Raw genomic sequence first — 15,091 nt, forward strand, 5'->3', positions numbered from 1 at the left:
AAGATATATGTGTGATTAGTTTTAATTTGCTGGATCCTTACAAAGATGAGTATTTTTTTCTTATTAGTACAGTTTAGGTTTTGTGTTTAAAATGTGATCCTGTTTATTCACAGAACTATGGTCCTTATATTATGTTTCCATGTGCATTATAATTTTGTATGAACTAAACTGAGTAGGGTTTCCAGTAACCTTTGCAAAACCTGAAAACAGAGAATGAATAAAATATCAGCTATTGTGAGTTAATGTTTTCTATTATGGCTGAAGAAATTATGCTGTTGGGCAGTTTCACCATCATTTTTGCACTTGCCTGTTAGTAGCTATCAGGCACATGTTTACTTAAATCCTGCTGCTTATTGAGTACATTTCTTATTAGACATAGGAAACTCTCTCTCCGCTCCACGCCCTGCCCCCATATTTATTACTTTATCTGAACAATTACATTAGACTTTCAGGAGAAAATTCCAATTAGTCATTTTCTACTGCTACAGATTGTTTTTCTCTTAGGGAAGAGATGAAGGCTAGATACTTTGTTGTTTTAAAAGCTTTGTTTGAATTAAAAAGTAATTCCTGGACCTCTGGAACCCTGAATAGTGACAAATGATGTTAAAGGCTTTTCCTTTGGTAAGGGATGATGCTGACTAGTAGTGCTTTGCAGTCCACTTGTTCTTCCAAGTGTTGTTTTTCCACTTTAACTGGTAATGGCAGAAGATGGCAGTGATTTTTAGAATCTGGGGTTTGGGGTTATTTTGCTTGCTGGATAAACTAGAGATAAAATGTACTGAATATGTATAGCAGATGTCCTTCAAAAAGGTTTAGAAAATCTGCTCAGCAAATTAACTATTGAAGGAAATCCATGGAAAAAAGATCTGTTTTGTTTGTCCAGTGCCATTTTCATCTTAGTAATTTGAATACTCGTATCAAGTTGTTGTTAGCTCTTTCTGTAATCTCAATTAGTACTTCTGGTACAGCAGAGATTGCAGTTGATTGTATGTGCTGCTCCTCTTCGATGCAACTGTGTGTATACATAAATACACCCCAAAATGTGGGGTCTGGTCCTTTATTACTCATTTGCATTGCCTAACCTAGTTTTCCATATGAGATAAAAGGATATTTGCAAAGGATTGCTGTGAATGGAGGGAATTTATTAAGTATTAGCATGCTTAGGTCAGCTTAATAGACTTACGAAAACTGCCAGGGTTGGCAGCTCTCCTGCCACTGACAGCATTAGGCTTTACTTTAATGAAACCTTTTTATCTGCTCAAGAGAGAAGATTGAGCAAACAAATGAAGAGAGCAGTTAATAGAGAATAGATGGTGAAGTGCAAAGGCAAAATAGGGAAGAAAAAGTCTTATAATTATTACTGGTTTGCTTCTTTTTTTTTGCATAGGGGTGTTAGGAAGCTGGAACATTGTTAATACAGAGTTACATACCTTAATTTTCAAAAACTGAGTAGGTCACAGCAGTCATTGCCTCTATCTTACTGTGCCCTTTATTTTCTTCCTGTAGTGATTTTACCTTGTTTTCATTATAACTGTCCAAAAAGCAGACTGCTAAGCATATTTTGGCTCTAAGTAGTACAAAAACTGCCAACTGGAAGGGCAAATATTCCGCTATCAAATGAAGGAGAAGGCGTTGGAGAAAGACTAAAGATCACCACATACTTGGCACTGATGTTCCCAAGGCGGGTATTACCTGTGCTATGGCATTCTGACCTTCAGTTTTTGATTCAGAATGTAAGAATTTCATTTGGTATAATCATTTCAAGGGGACATGAATTGAGGTACTGCAGACAGGGAAGACTTCATAAAGTAGGAGTCTTTGCTAATGGGAATAAGCTAACTGTTCAGCAAAGCATTTAGTCAACTTGTGGCATCAGTGTTTCCACTTTAGGTCTCTGGATAGCTTAAGACCCACAAACTTAAAAGTAATTTCAGCCATTATATATCTTCTCTTTGCTTGTGTATGTTCATGGTGGCATTGTTCAGTTTTCTTACATTTCTACTCAGGCACTGAAAATCTTGGGGGTTTGTCACATTGAATAACCCTGCTGGATGTTCCTAGTAAAAATTATTTTTTCCAAGAAATGTATTGATTACTGTGCTGTTTGCTAGCAACAGTCAGCTCTGTTGGTGCTGATAACAGTGAGCTACTTGATCGATATGTGACAGTGACTGGAGGTGACAAGAAACATCAATGCCAGGACCATCCAAAGTCTCAGAGCAGCCTTTGCCTTCTCCAGGAGACAGACCTTTGCAAAGCATGGTATCAGTCACTCCAGGGAAACATTGCAAGAAGCCTGTGAGAGCAAAATAGCAAATTTCTTCCTAGGAAGTAGAAGTAGTTGAATGCTTTCATCTCTCTCCTGGGGTCACATTAAAGGGAGGAGAGGCTAAAGTCTGCTATGGAGCCACTCTTCTTGGTGATAAACACCTCATAATTATCTGAAGGTCAAGCAGAAGACTAAAACTGAAAAGCTAAAGAACATCAATTTTATTGTTTTAGACCGTTATTTTATTTTAATGAGTACTCAGGAGGATACTCAATCTGCAGGAGTTGAGCCCAGCAACGAATGACAGTCCAAAGTTCCCAAATACTGAAGATCTACCAATGTCCAGTCTGTAAAGTGAGATGAGGTTAGAAAATTTTCCTGAAAAGTCGTGATTTGTGGATTATATTATATATATATATATATATATATATATATATAAAAAATATTTGTATTTTAAAATGTATTGTGTTATATTAAATGCTTCCCTCTAATCATGTATCTGTGAAACATGGTTTCTCCTATAAAAAGTGTCATAAATTCATTCCAGATGGCATATTTTAGTATATTTTACTAATATTAAAAATTATGTTCATATTACCCTTAGTTTAAAACAACTGGGTAGCATATAGCAAATTTACATCGTGTATTTTCTGATGGGAATAGCTAATGTGATCTCCTTACAGAAATATGTTTTCATGTTAAAAAACATCTGTATTTCATATTCCGCATATGGAAAGAAGAGCAGCAATATCTGCATTCCATGTTATTAATTACCTAAAATCTATGTATGCATTCTCAGTGGAAAACTGACTAACAAATGCTGAAGTGCTGTGCTGAAGTAATTTCCTCTATGAAAAACCTGTTCTGAGCTTGCAAAGACTAATAGCAGAAAATATTTCTTGTAGTGCATTGTGGTAGAAGAAGGTTAGGATGTGTAGCAAAACACTGCACCTTGCAGGGATATGCATTTATGTATAGCAATGAAGGACAGTAATGTAAAGGTGGTTAAAATTGTTTGAATGTTACTCTTTTTTTCTGCTAGGTAGGTTAGTTAATGTAGATAATCTATATTTCCACTGCTCATTATCGGTAGTTTTCATTACATGGGAAATAATTTCTGCATAATTTTTAACTTGTGCTCCAAATAGAGTTTAGAGCACGTTTTTTAACATCACCAGTATTGAATAGAAACTTCACATTTTCTCAGTATATGCCTTCATTATGCCTCTACACTGATATACGAACAAGGGTCACAGAGGCCATCCTGATTTGACATAGGTTCAGACAGATCACCATTCCTTTGGTGATCCTGCACCAGTGCTGCACAGCTGCACCAGGAAACTGAGGCAGCTCTAGTCCAGCTGCTGATGCAAAAGTGTGTCTGTGAAAGATGCCACATAAAGTGGACCAAGATATGACATCTGAACAGCTTTTGAAAGAGCTTTTGAAACACTTGTTATTCTGATGACTGAGCAGAGACAGCAATCAGGCCTTCTGAATTAAATGCCTTCAGAAAAAGATTTTTGAGGGCTGAATTCCTGTCTCTTGTAGTTCTGAAAGTTCTTCTTGTCTGTTCTCCTAAGCTAATACATAGGAGATCACTGCTCAACACACTGCTTACCTCCTCCACAATTCTTACCTCCAAATGGTAAGAATTTTTGCTATCATAGACTTGTTTCACATTTTAAATCTTATAGGGAATTTTGTCATTGGATGTTGGAAATCCAGGATATGAAAGTATGCATCAAACAGAGAAGAATAATAAAATTCAAATCCAAGTGCCAGTGGTGTCTTACAGTCTTTAGCACTGGAATGCAGCTCTTACACACCTAATTTGTCCACAGAAAGAAGTTGATGTGAAGTGAGGAAAAAATAGGAAGTAAATGTGGCTTTATAGTGACATTCACACAAAATAAGGTTCTTAGAAAAACCCCATTATTGTTGATGCCTGATACAACCCTCTGCTCCCATAAATACTTAAAATGAATATTCTCTTTTCCTTGTATCTGTAAGGAAAAATAAGAGATCATTCCTTACTGGAATAAAAGCCAACAGAGAAAAATTTCTGAGTGCATAAAAAGTGGAAACAAAACACATCTGTGCAGAGACTAATTCTTCCTAGCAGGGTTTTTGCTGGCATTCAGGTAAATTATGGGGCAGTATTCTATTGCTTGTCTCATACCACAACCTGTTTCTGAATACCAATAGAAAAAATGTGGTAGAAAACAATTAGAATAGTATTTTCAAATGTTACTTGGGTTCAAATACATACTAGAATGTATTAAAAACCTTCACTTTGCAGATAAGGGAAATAATTTTACTTAGGTTCTTTAGAAATTTCATTTGTTTTAAAAATGTGGGATATTTCAAACTACTCAGTTTTGGACTGATCTGTTATGGTGGGGTCGTTTGTCCTCTCAAAGGTGCTTGTGACAAACAGCCTTGAGTTCATTCTTGCAGCTCCTTTTATAGGAGCTTCAAATTTCCCTCCCTTACACAAGTGATTATTTGGGGTCTTAGCACCATCCAGCTCTCTGGCCCCTGATACCTCTGCATTTAGGGCTGAATGACACTGGCTGAGGGTCCCTGTGTAGATTTGAATCCAAGGTATCCTTGTTCACCCAGGGACTTGTTTTTACTTCTAGGCTGGTTGAGTTTGGGGGGCAGCTTCAGGTCAGCTGCAATGTGATGCTGATCCTTCTAGGTGATCAGTATTTTAAGTCTATTATCTGCATATGCACACAAGTAAGGGTTTAGAAAATCTTTGCCCTTTCACAAGTATATGTTTCTATTATTCAAGCAGACTTTTTTTCATGTCATCTTTTGTTCTGTAGCCAAGAGACACATGAGATGTCTCCCCACTGGCCACTCATCTTCCACTGAAATTGCTGGACATCACTGTCCTGATACTTCCCTTTCTCTGAGGATTTCATTCTGGAATCCAGATTATGATACCAGTTTATTTGGGTTAATGATTTGATTAACTCATGACTAATCCCCTTGATTGCAAAGAGATTAGTCATTTAATGAAATGCAATAGTTTCACCATGTGATCCTTTAAACAAGCTAGAATACTCTTTATACTGGTTATTACAAATCCTGAAGATCTTTCACTGTTTCCACAGTTTTTATTGGTTAAATTCATTTTTACCAGGGGAAAGTAATTAATCTTTAGTTTCCCAAATAATGTGTGGAATAAACAGAAGCAATTAAATTCTCTCAGAATAATTATTATTATTTAGCAATTGTTATTAATACCCAAAACATTTTTTTCTGAAAATTCTAGTTATGTTCTTTTTATTGTTATGTGCAACCTTGCAAAGACTCAATTATTCTTCTAGTCTTCTTAAAACCTGACAGAGTAGACTCTTCTGTACAGTGTTACCTATTACTGATCTGTAAGACAGAAAGGTCACATCTGCATTACCACATTGCATCCTTGAAAAAAAATCAATAGCATTCAAGGATCAGTGAAAAGGGAGCCCAGAAAGTTGCTAGGCAGGCATTATTTGCTTCCTCTATTCAGCAATATAGTTAAAGGACCAGTCTGGCTAGATCCAGCTGTATTAAAATGGAGACCTCACTTGGCTACAGTTGACAGACAGCTTGGATAGCTGTTCCTCACTTGTTTTCCATTTGTTAGCCATTATTTACAAAATGAAAGGCCGATGTCTGGCTGTGTCTTGTTTTGGATGTTGTAAAAATTTAGTAGTCCCAGGCACCAGCCAAGTATTCAGTGTCAACATAATTTTTAAATGGTTGGCATTTTTAAACTAGTGGAGTGAAAGGCAATACTTGCTCTCTAGAAGAGCATATGGGGATAAATCCCAGCAAAAAAAGAAAGCCTCAGGACTTTAAGAGTTGTAATCATAAAAGACAAAGACATCAGCCAGGAGTGGCCTCAAACATGAAATTAAAGGCAATTGCAAATCATCAGAAGAATATGTTTTATAAATATTCCTCCAGTGGAAATGGCAGCTAGCTGGGACTCCTCCCCATAGCCAAACCCCTTGTGCTCTTGCCCTTGGAGGACCCCACACCACTTACTCCTGTCCACTTCACCAGCCAAGCTTGTCATCCAACATGATCCTTGCTGGTGCTTGCACACCCACTCCCACTATGGCTGCTGCACCACAGATGTAGGTGTCTGATCACCCCCTGACTCCAGCTGCTGCACTCAGACTCCATATGTATGCACATACGTGTGCACATGTGCAATACACACACACACACAAACACACACCCCCTCACTGTCATATGTAAACATAGAGTTGTGAGTGTGACAAAGAAAGGAAGGACTCTGGGTGAGCAGGACTCTGGGTGAGCAGGCTGCACTACCTAGGAACGGGGCATGGCTGACAAGCACACTCACTGGCCAACTACTCACCTATCATCAGCCCCTTTTGCCTCCTCTCTCCTTATTTTCTTCTTCCTGGTCTTCCCCAAATCACCTCAACCTCTGATCCTTTCCCAAACATCTCACAGTAAATCCTATGGAACACCAAGCTGCTCTTCCCTTGCGTGAAAAATGTGTTCCAAACCCTTTGCAGCAGCCCCAGTCAGAATCATAGAATGATAGAATCCTTAAAGCTGGAAAAGACCTTCACGGTCATTGAGTCCAACCTTTGACCAGACCTTTGAACTTTGACCACCGTGTTAACTAGAACAATGCACTAAGTGCCACGTCTAGTAGTTTCTTGAACACTTTCAGGAATGGTGACACCATCATGCCCTGGGCATCTGATGCTTAAGTATATTCAAACTTTTAACTACCCTTTCAGTAAAGAAATTCTTCCTGATGTGCAACCTGAACTTCACCCAGTGCAGCTATGACCTCTTATGCAATAGCTACTTGATCAGAAGAAGAGACTGACTCCCACCTGGCTACAATCTCCTTTCAAGTAGTTTTAAAGAGAGCAAAAATCTTCCTTGAGCCTCCTTTTCTCCAAACTAAATACCCCAGCTCCCTCAGCCTCTCTTGGTGGGGTGTCTTGGTGAGCTCTTCTGCCAGCTCCCTCAGTTCCCTTGGAGGAATCCATGCAGTCCCACAGGACTGTGAGGGCTAAGTGCCACAAGAGGTCACTCATGATTTCCCCCTGGATTGCATGGGGTCTGTCCTGCTCCCTGCCCCTGTGACCAGCTCAGAGGGCTGGTTGCCCTGGGGATAACTGGTCTTACTGCTAAAGACTTAGCAGGTGCTAGGCCTAAGGCTAAGAAGGTATTAGGCCTTTTCCTTATGCTTGATTACAGTGTTCCACCTCGGGTCCAATAAAGGATGGTGTTTTCCTTGGCACTCTTTGTGTTGTTAATGTATTTATAAACACAGTTTTTATTGTTTTTCACAGCAGTGGCCAGATTAAGTTCTAGCTCAGCTTTTCCCTTTCTAATTTTCTCTCTACATGACCTAGAAACCATCCTTGTACTGTCCCTGAGCTGTCTGCCTCTTCATGCAGCGCTCATAGATTCTTTTCCCCCATGTTACTGCTAAAGCTCTCTGTTCAGCCAGCCTGGTCTTCTTCCCTGCCAGCTCATCTGTTGGCACATGGGGATGGCCAGCTTCTGCATTTTTAATATTTCCTTCCTAAAGTATGTCCAGCCTTCCTGGACCCCATTGTTATTAAATGCTATTTCCCCAGGGGACTCTGTGAACCTGTTCAGTGCCCTGAACAGGCCAAGGTCCACCCTCTGAAGTCCAAGGTCCAAGTATTTTGCTAATTCTCTTCCTTACTTCTCCAAGAATCCAAAACTCTATGATTGATTCCATGGTCAGTGTGCCCAAGATGGTCTCTGACCACCACATGTCCCACAGCCCTTCTCTGTTTGTGAGCAGCAGGTCTGGCCGGGCATGCCCTGGTAGGCTCCCTCATTAGCTGTGTCTGGTTACTTTCCACTCTCTCCAGGAACCTCCTCTCCACTGTGTTGAGTTTCCAGCAGACATTTGGCAATTAAAGTCTCCCACAAGAACAAGAGCCAGTGACCATGAAACATCCACTGATAGAATATTTCACTTCATCCTGGCTGAATGGTCTGTGACAGACTCCCAGTAGGATCTCTGCCTTGTGGGCCATCCCTCTGGCTGTCACCCACAGGCACTCAGCCTTATCCCCACTGTCCCTGAGCTCTGTACAGCCAAAACCCTCCCCAGTGCACAGAGCCACCTGTCCTAGGGTGACGTTATGATGCTTGTATCCCCTTTCATGTGTTCTGTTGATGTTGGATATTATGTTCTGTACCTTTAAGACCGGCTCTGAAGAGGGAAAGTTTTATTTTGGTTTTCTTATCAGGCTGGCGGGACACAGAGACTGCAGCTTTTGCTTTTGCTGCTTTTGTTTTTTGCTTTTGCTCTCTCGCTCTTGCTTGCTTCGCTTCTGCTTGCTTTTGCTCATTAGCTAGTTTAGCTAAACTGTCCAATTTCTTCCTGGACTGTTTCTCCTTTCCTTTTTCCGATCATTTCGAACCTGCTCCGGACTGGGACCTGGGAAACACCAAGATCCTGCACCTTGTGGCCTGCAGCAGCTGCCCCAGCGCCGGAGGGACTGAGAACAGAGTGACCACCCCCCCCAAGAGAGACTTTTCTGAATTTGTCATCTTTTTCAGAGCGGTGTCATCCGGTATTGTTCATTTTGTGTGCTGGGGGGTGCTGTGCTTGTTAAATAAACAGGTTCTTTCCACTCCTCTCCGAGGAATCCTTCCCGAACTGGTTGGGGGGAGGGGCTGTGTGGGTTTGCTTACTGGAGGGGCCCTAATTTGGAAATTCTCCTCCAAATTTGCCCTAAACCACGACACCACCCCACAGCCCCTCCTTCCTCACCTGTCCCTTCTGAGGAGCTTGTAGCAATCCACTGCAGCACTCCAGTGATCCCACCACATTCCCATGGTGATAACCACACCACAGCTTCCTGCTGCCAATGGCTTCCATTGTTTATTACCCATGCTGGGTGCATTGGTGCAGATGCACTTCAGCTGGGCTGTCCATGCCACCCACAACACAGGCGTGTACCCCAGGCTCATCTCTAGCTAGCTTAGATCTAGTCCCTTTCCCCCTTTAAACCTGCTCAGTCAGTGCTGCCAGCTCATGAGCTAGAATCCTTTCCCCCCTTTCATACAGGTGAATACCCCCTGTCTGCATCAGGCCTTGTGCCATAGGTGCTCCTGATGGCTAGTGATGGGTTTCCTAGTGGATGTGGACAGGAATGTAACAGGTCCTGTGACGGCCCTGGGAGGGCCATGGCAAGGCGGTTTCTTTCTCAGAAAGCCTTGTTTTGGGTTCCTGCCTGCCATCCTGCTACTGGGCTCCCAGTTGGGCTTGTGCTATGGACTCTGATGGGTGGGTGCAGCCAGGATAGGATATTATCTGGGGCGTCCCCCTCCTGCTGTTTTCACCCTGTGCTCTTTGGTGGGTGTGCATACAAGCTTTGTTGTGTAGCCTAACAAAATCAGTTCAGTAATCGTTCCATACAACATTCCATACATAAAGAAAGCAAGTACCAACACAAATTTGATGACTTTTATCTTTCAACTCACATGCCTCTGAAAACCCATATAGCAGTACAAGGAAGTGACTTGTTGCATTGAAGGCTTTCATTTTTGCTTGCCAGAAAGCAAGTAAGGGTGACAAAAGAAGGAGACAATGCTTTCATTTTTTCCAGGGTTATTAGCTCTAGTAAGTCTGCCATTAGTTCCTCAATACAGTCTCATTGCTGCTTTTTAAGAATTGACTCTCTTGACATCATTTACTATTGTCTGAGAAGAAGAGAATGGTAGTTAATAAATATTCAACCTGGGGAAAAATTGTCTGCATGACTTATAAACTGGAAAATCTAGATTGAGCGGGCAAGGTTAATAAAAGACTTAAAACCCATTAAAACAAGATGATATTTGACAAAATTAGTCCCATTGGTACCTCTAGTCTTATGAAAGAAAACAGAAATCAGTTCTGTTCTCTTCAATTTTTCTTCTGCTTTCTAAGTACCTGAGATAAAAGGAAGGTAGAGATTGCTTGCTTATTTCATGCTGGCTTTGTAATGACAATTTTTAATTAATACTTAAGGTATTATTTTTAAACTATGTTAAGCAGTATTATCTTTGAAAGTAAATATGCATTTCCACAAGAATAGCAATTACTTTTGTGGAATATGTTCTTTTCCGTGACATTACAATAATTCTGCTTCAAGGATATTTTTTGAAGGATTGCTAATATTTAAATTTTTCTTTGTAAATGGAAGCATCTTATATGGCATCATTAAAACAAGGTATCACATTTTGAGATCTTAGATAAAAAAAATAATTTTAAGCAGAATGGAACTTCAGTCGTATTAAAATAAGCCAATTAAACTTCAGGTATACTGGTTTACAGCCTGCCTTTTTTTTTTTTCCACATTTCAAAATTACATTCAATGTGCTCCTGAGCATTTCAAGTAAGTACTAGTGTTTCTTTGGAACATCTCATTATAAGTGTAGTTTATCACACAGAGAAATGTAAATTTAATTTATTCTTTATGATCATTCCTAACTGGCCTGGATACTTGGCGTAGGAAAAGCATATTTACTGTAGGAGTCCTGAATTGAAAACTCTGAATGTTCAAGGCTAAAGTTACTATGTTTTCTATTTTTAAACCCCCCCAGCAGCACCCAAGCACATATAAACATACTCACATATCTAAACTGGGGGGTTTTGGTGACACTTCATAGCATTTTTGTACTTGTAGAATGTCTCAGCTTCAGAAAACAATGTCCCTCCCTGCAGATTATGGATCATAGATCCATGGCAAGGGGTTGGAGTACATGATTTTTGAAAGTACTTTGCAGTCTAAACTGTCCTCTGATTCTGTGATTATTCGTTTACCTTCATAGCTTTTTGCATAAAAACTTAATGCTGCAAATCTCCGGTGCAGTTCACTCTTAACTTGCATTATGATCCCATTAGCATTGGTTAGCTTCCAATGACAGTGCCTTGACAGTGGTAACAATTATTTCTTAGCAGCTTAACTTAGGGATAAAGCCTTAAGTACTTTTAAAAACTTAATGGCTATTATAAATCTTAATGTTTAAATATTCTGCTTTCCACATGCTGTTCAATTTTGTGCCATATTGATTCCACTGCGATGTGGCATTACACACGTATCACTAGGACACTTTAGTGTGCAGCCCCCATGTTAATACCTCTTCAGTCATCTTGCAGATGATAACACTATTTTCTGCTGCCTTTACAATCAGTTGCACAGCTGATTGGAAAAGGTAGCAGCACAAGAAATGTGGGTCCACGTGGTCTGATTGTGGGCAATAGTTCATTCTGATTCTGTTCACTAAGTAGCCGTACAGGATTGAGACAAAAGCGGGATGCCTAGCAGATCTGACAGATAAAGAAGGCACAGATAGATCTACATCAGGCTGCATGAGGTCTGCTTTGAGGCTGACCCTGAAGAAAACGTGATGGGGAAGGGTATTAAATAGCAGAAGCAAACCAAGGAATGCACGGTTGCCTCCATTGCCAGTTTCCCCAGCCTACTTAATGGAAACTCAGCAACCAGCCAGAGGCACCATGTGAGGAGTTAATATGGGAGAGACAGATGTTGTGTTCTAATTGAAGTTTAGCAGATCAGTATCCATGGGGTTACTACTTCACAAAATACAAATAAATATGATAATGGAGAGGGGACTCATGATCACGATATTGTTATTCCTCTTGTTGCTTTGTAAGCAGTCTCTTGAACTACTTATCGAACAGCTATGTTATTCTTCCACTTACTTATGTCAAGTCACCATAATTTCTTGAATTTAAGAGTAATATTTCTTTTTGTCAATATATTTGATGGTGCTTTTGGGGATTTTAAAACCACCAATTAATAGATACCCAGCAAGATGCAAAACAATATTATGTTTTTAAATTCAGGCTGAGTGGACATAAACAACAATTTAAAGAACATTTTAAAAAGTAAAGGATTTTCACGCTCAGTCTGTAATGCACAGATTTTGAGCTTAAAATTTAATGAACACTTGATGTTCTTTTCATAATGGAGATCTAGGCTGCCCACACATCTAAAAAGCAGGGGTTTTTTTGCTTAAAGATAAGATAACAGAAGTTACATCAACCAATTGTTGCTGTAATACATGAAATCTATATATAGAGTGGACAATTAGCTATTTTTCACACCCTCCCAGAAATTAAAAAAATATGCTCAGAGCTGCACAGTCAACCACAGCTGGATTATGATATTCAAAGGCAAACCACATTCTGTTAATAAAAGCCACAAGGGCCTTGAAGGTTTGTGGTCTCGGGATAATCTTTTAAGTGCGCTCATAGGTTAATCAGTAACCATGTGAGCAGGATACTCTGGAAACCACCACATGCAGTACTTTGGAAGGCATTAAATGTTGAAAAGGTGAAGAGATGGAGCAAAGTACAATTGGGCAATTCTTCTCAGGTAAACTTCTATTCAGAGGACAATGCTTTTACAAGATATATTTAACCCTTGGAGATATAACCAGCCCAGGCTTGCAAAACATCTGTATTTACAGATGAACTAGTGTGATTTGTAGGTGTTTTCTTCTGGGACCTTAGTTTGTGCATCTTTATAGCTGAACCTGCCAAAAAGGCCAGATTCATAGCTCTGATGTGAGGTACAGTGAAAAACATGTGTGTTTGATGTAATAATATGATTTCTGAAAACAGTGAACTTCACATAGAGAAGACAAGTACTTAAATTCCTCCCTAATGTTAGTTTATTTTTACACTTCTGCTTTTCCTGGGAAAATATGTAGAATCTGATAGTACATAGTAGTTCAAAGAAATAGGACGTTATTAACCTTTGAAGAAAATCTTACTTTTAAGTTCCTTATGAGCTCTCTCTGTTATCTTGTGCTGATTTGGTTTTCTGCATGTTTTTGGGGTTTTTGTTTGTTTGTTTGGTTGGTTTTTTTAAATAAAAAGATACTGGTTTTCTGACTGGAAGATAAATTGGAAATTAAAAATCTAGGGAAAAATCTAGTTTTTGTTATCACCATGCTTGGCCTTTCACTAGAAAATTGATGAGATTCTCCCTAGAAAATTTGTTACAAGGAAATAGACCCAAGAAGTTTTTAACTTATGACCTAGCAAAGAAATATCAATGGAAAACAAGACATTCATTGCCAAGATGCAGTCAGTAAACACAGGCTGGAGAAATATGAAGCACCTTAATTGCTTTATGCATTTCAGAGGCCACAAAATGACTTAAATATCTATTTGTGTACCATGACTTATAACCCTGTGGAGACATTTTCTAAAGAAAAAGCTACATTTAAAAATAAGCGAGCCTTATAGAACTGTCCTGGTGTTTACTTCCTCCCTGTTTTAAAATGTGTGTCAAAGGTATCTAAAGGAAAGCTTTTCCATTTGAATAGTGACTGAATTGACACACCGATGGCAACTATGCTTGGTTTCTTGAGAGAACAATAAAGGTATGTGGGAAAAAATCAGGACAGATCCTTTAAGGCATGACACATTCATTGTGAGTTGTACAGTGTGCATTTATGTATCTGGTCTCTGCTGAATCAGAGACCTGACTGAGTACATTGTACTACCAGCCACCTGTCTGCCACAGAACTGACTTTTGGACATCAGGTCCCAGAGCACCTATTTCCTTTGTAATCGCTGACAAGGGTCAGGCCATCCACATTGCAATAACAATCCCTCCTTTAATTTCGTCTAGAAAAAATGAACTAAAACTTTATCCTTATTTTCATGGCGACATGGATAAGATAGATAGGAGCCCAAGAAGGATTTTCTATCAGAGAAAGGGAAAAGATGCGAGAAGGAGCCTGGGGTATGTTGTTTCTGAAAGTTGCTCAGAGGTGAATGTTCTCAGCCTCCATCTAACAGCTGTGGTTAAAAGGTTATTTGAAGTATAATCTTGGCTGCAAACCTTACTGAAAAAAAAATAAAGAGGCTTAAGTTATTCCCCCGTTTGGTGGGGACAATAAGTACTCTTGAGTCTTGCATTTTCAGACCTCTTTTTGCTGAGAAGATCTTTCACTCAGAAATATCTCACTACATTAAGTAGGAGTTTTGTCTTGCCCCTTATCTGAGATAACTTCTTGACACAGTATCAGTGAGACATCTGAATGTTTTCAGCAAGAGAGTTCTAGTGATCTGCTTAAACTAAAGGCACATGCGACAAATCACAGAATCACAGAATTTCTAGGTTGGAAGAGACCTTCAAGATCATCGAGTCCAACCCATGTTCTAACACCTCAGCTAGCACCAAGTGCCACATCCAGTCTTTTTTTAAACACATCAAGGGATGGTGACTCCACCACCTCCCTGGGTAGATGATTCCAGTATTTGACCACTCTTTCTGTGAAAAACTTCCTCCTTAATTCTAGCCTGTATCTCCCTTGGCACAGTTTGAGACTGTGTCCTCTTGTTCTGTCTGTTGTTGCCTGGAGAAAGAGACCAACCCCCAACTCACCACAGACACCTTTCAGGAAGTTGCAGAGAGTGATAAGGTCACCCCTGAGTCTCCTTTTCTCCAGGCTGAACAACCTCAGCTCCCTCAGTCATTCTTCATACAGCTTGTGTTCCAAGCCCCTCACCAGCCTCGTTGCTCTCCTCTGGACACGCTCAAGCATCTCAACGTCCCTCCTAAACTGAGGGCCCAGAACTGGACACAGCACTCAAGGTGTGCCCTCACCAGTGCTGAGTACAGGGGAAGAATCACCTCCCTGCTCCTGCTGGCCACACTATTCCTGACACTAGCCAGGGTGCCCTTGGCCTTCTTGGCCACCTGGGCACACTGCTGGCTCATGTTCAGCCGGCTGTGGACCAGCACCCCCGGGTCCCTT

Source organism: Agelaius tricolor, unplaced genomic scaffold (genome assembly GCF_023055355.1).
Source record: "Agelaius tricolor isolate 1412-34295 unplaced genomic scaffold, bAgeTri1.0.p SCAF_4, whole genome shotgun sequence".
In the NCBI taxonomy this organism is placed as follows: Eukaryota; Metazoa; Chordata; class Aves; order Passeriformes; family Icteridae; genus Agelaius; species Agelaius tricolor.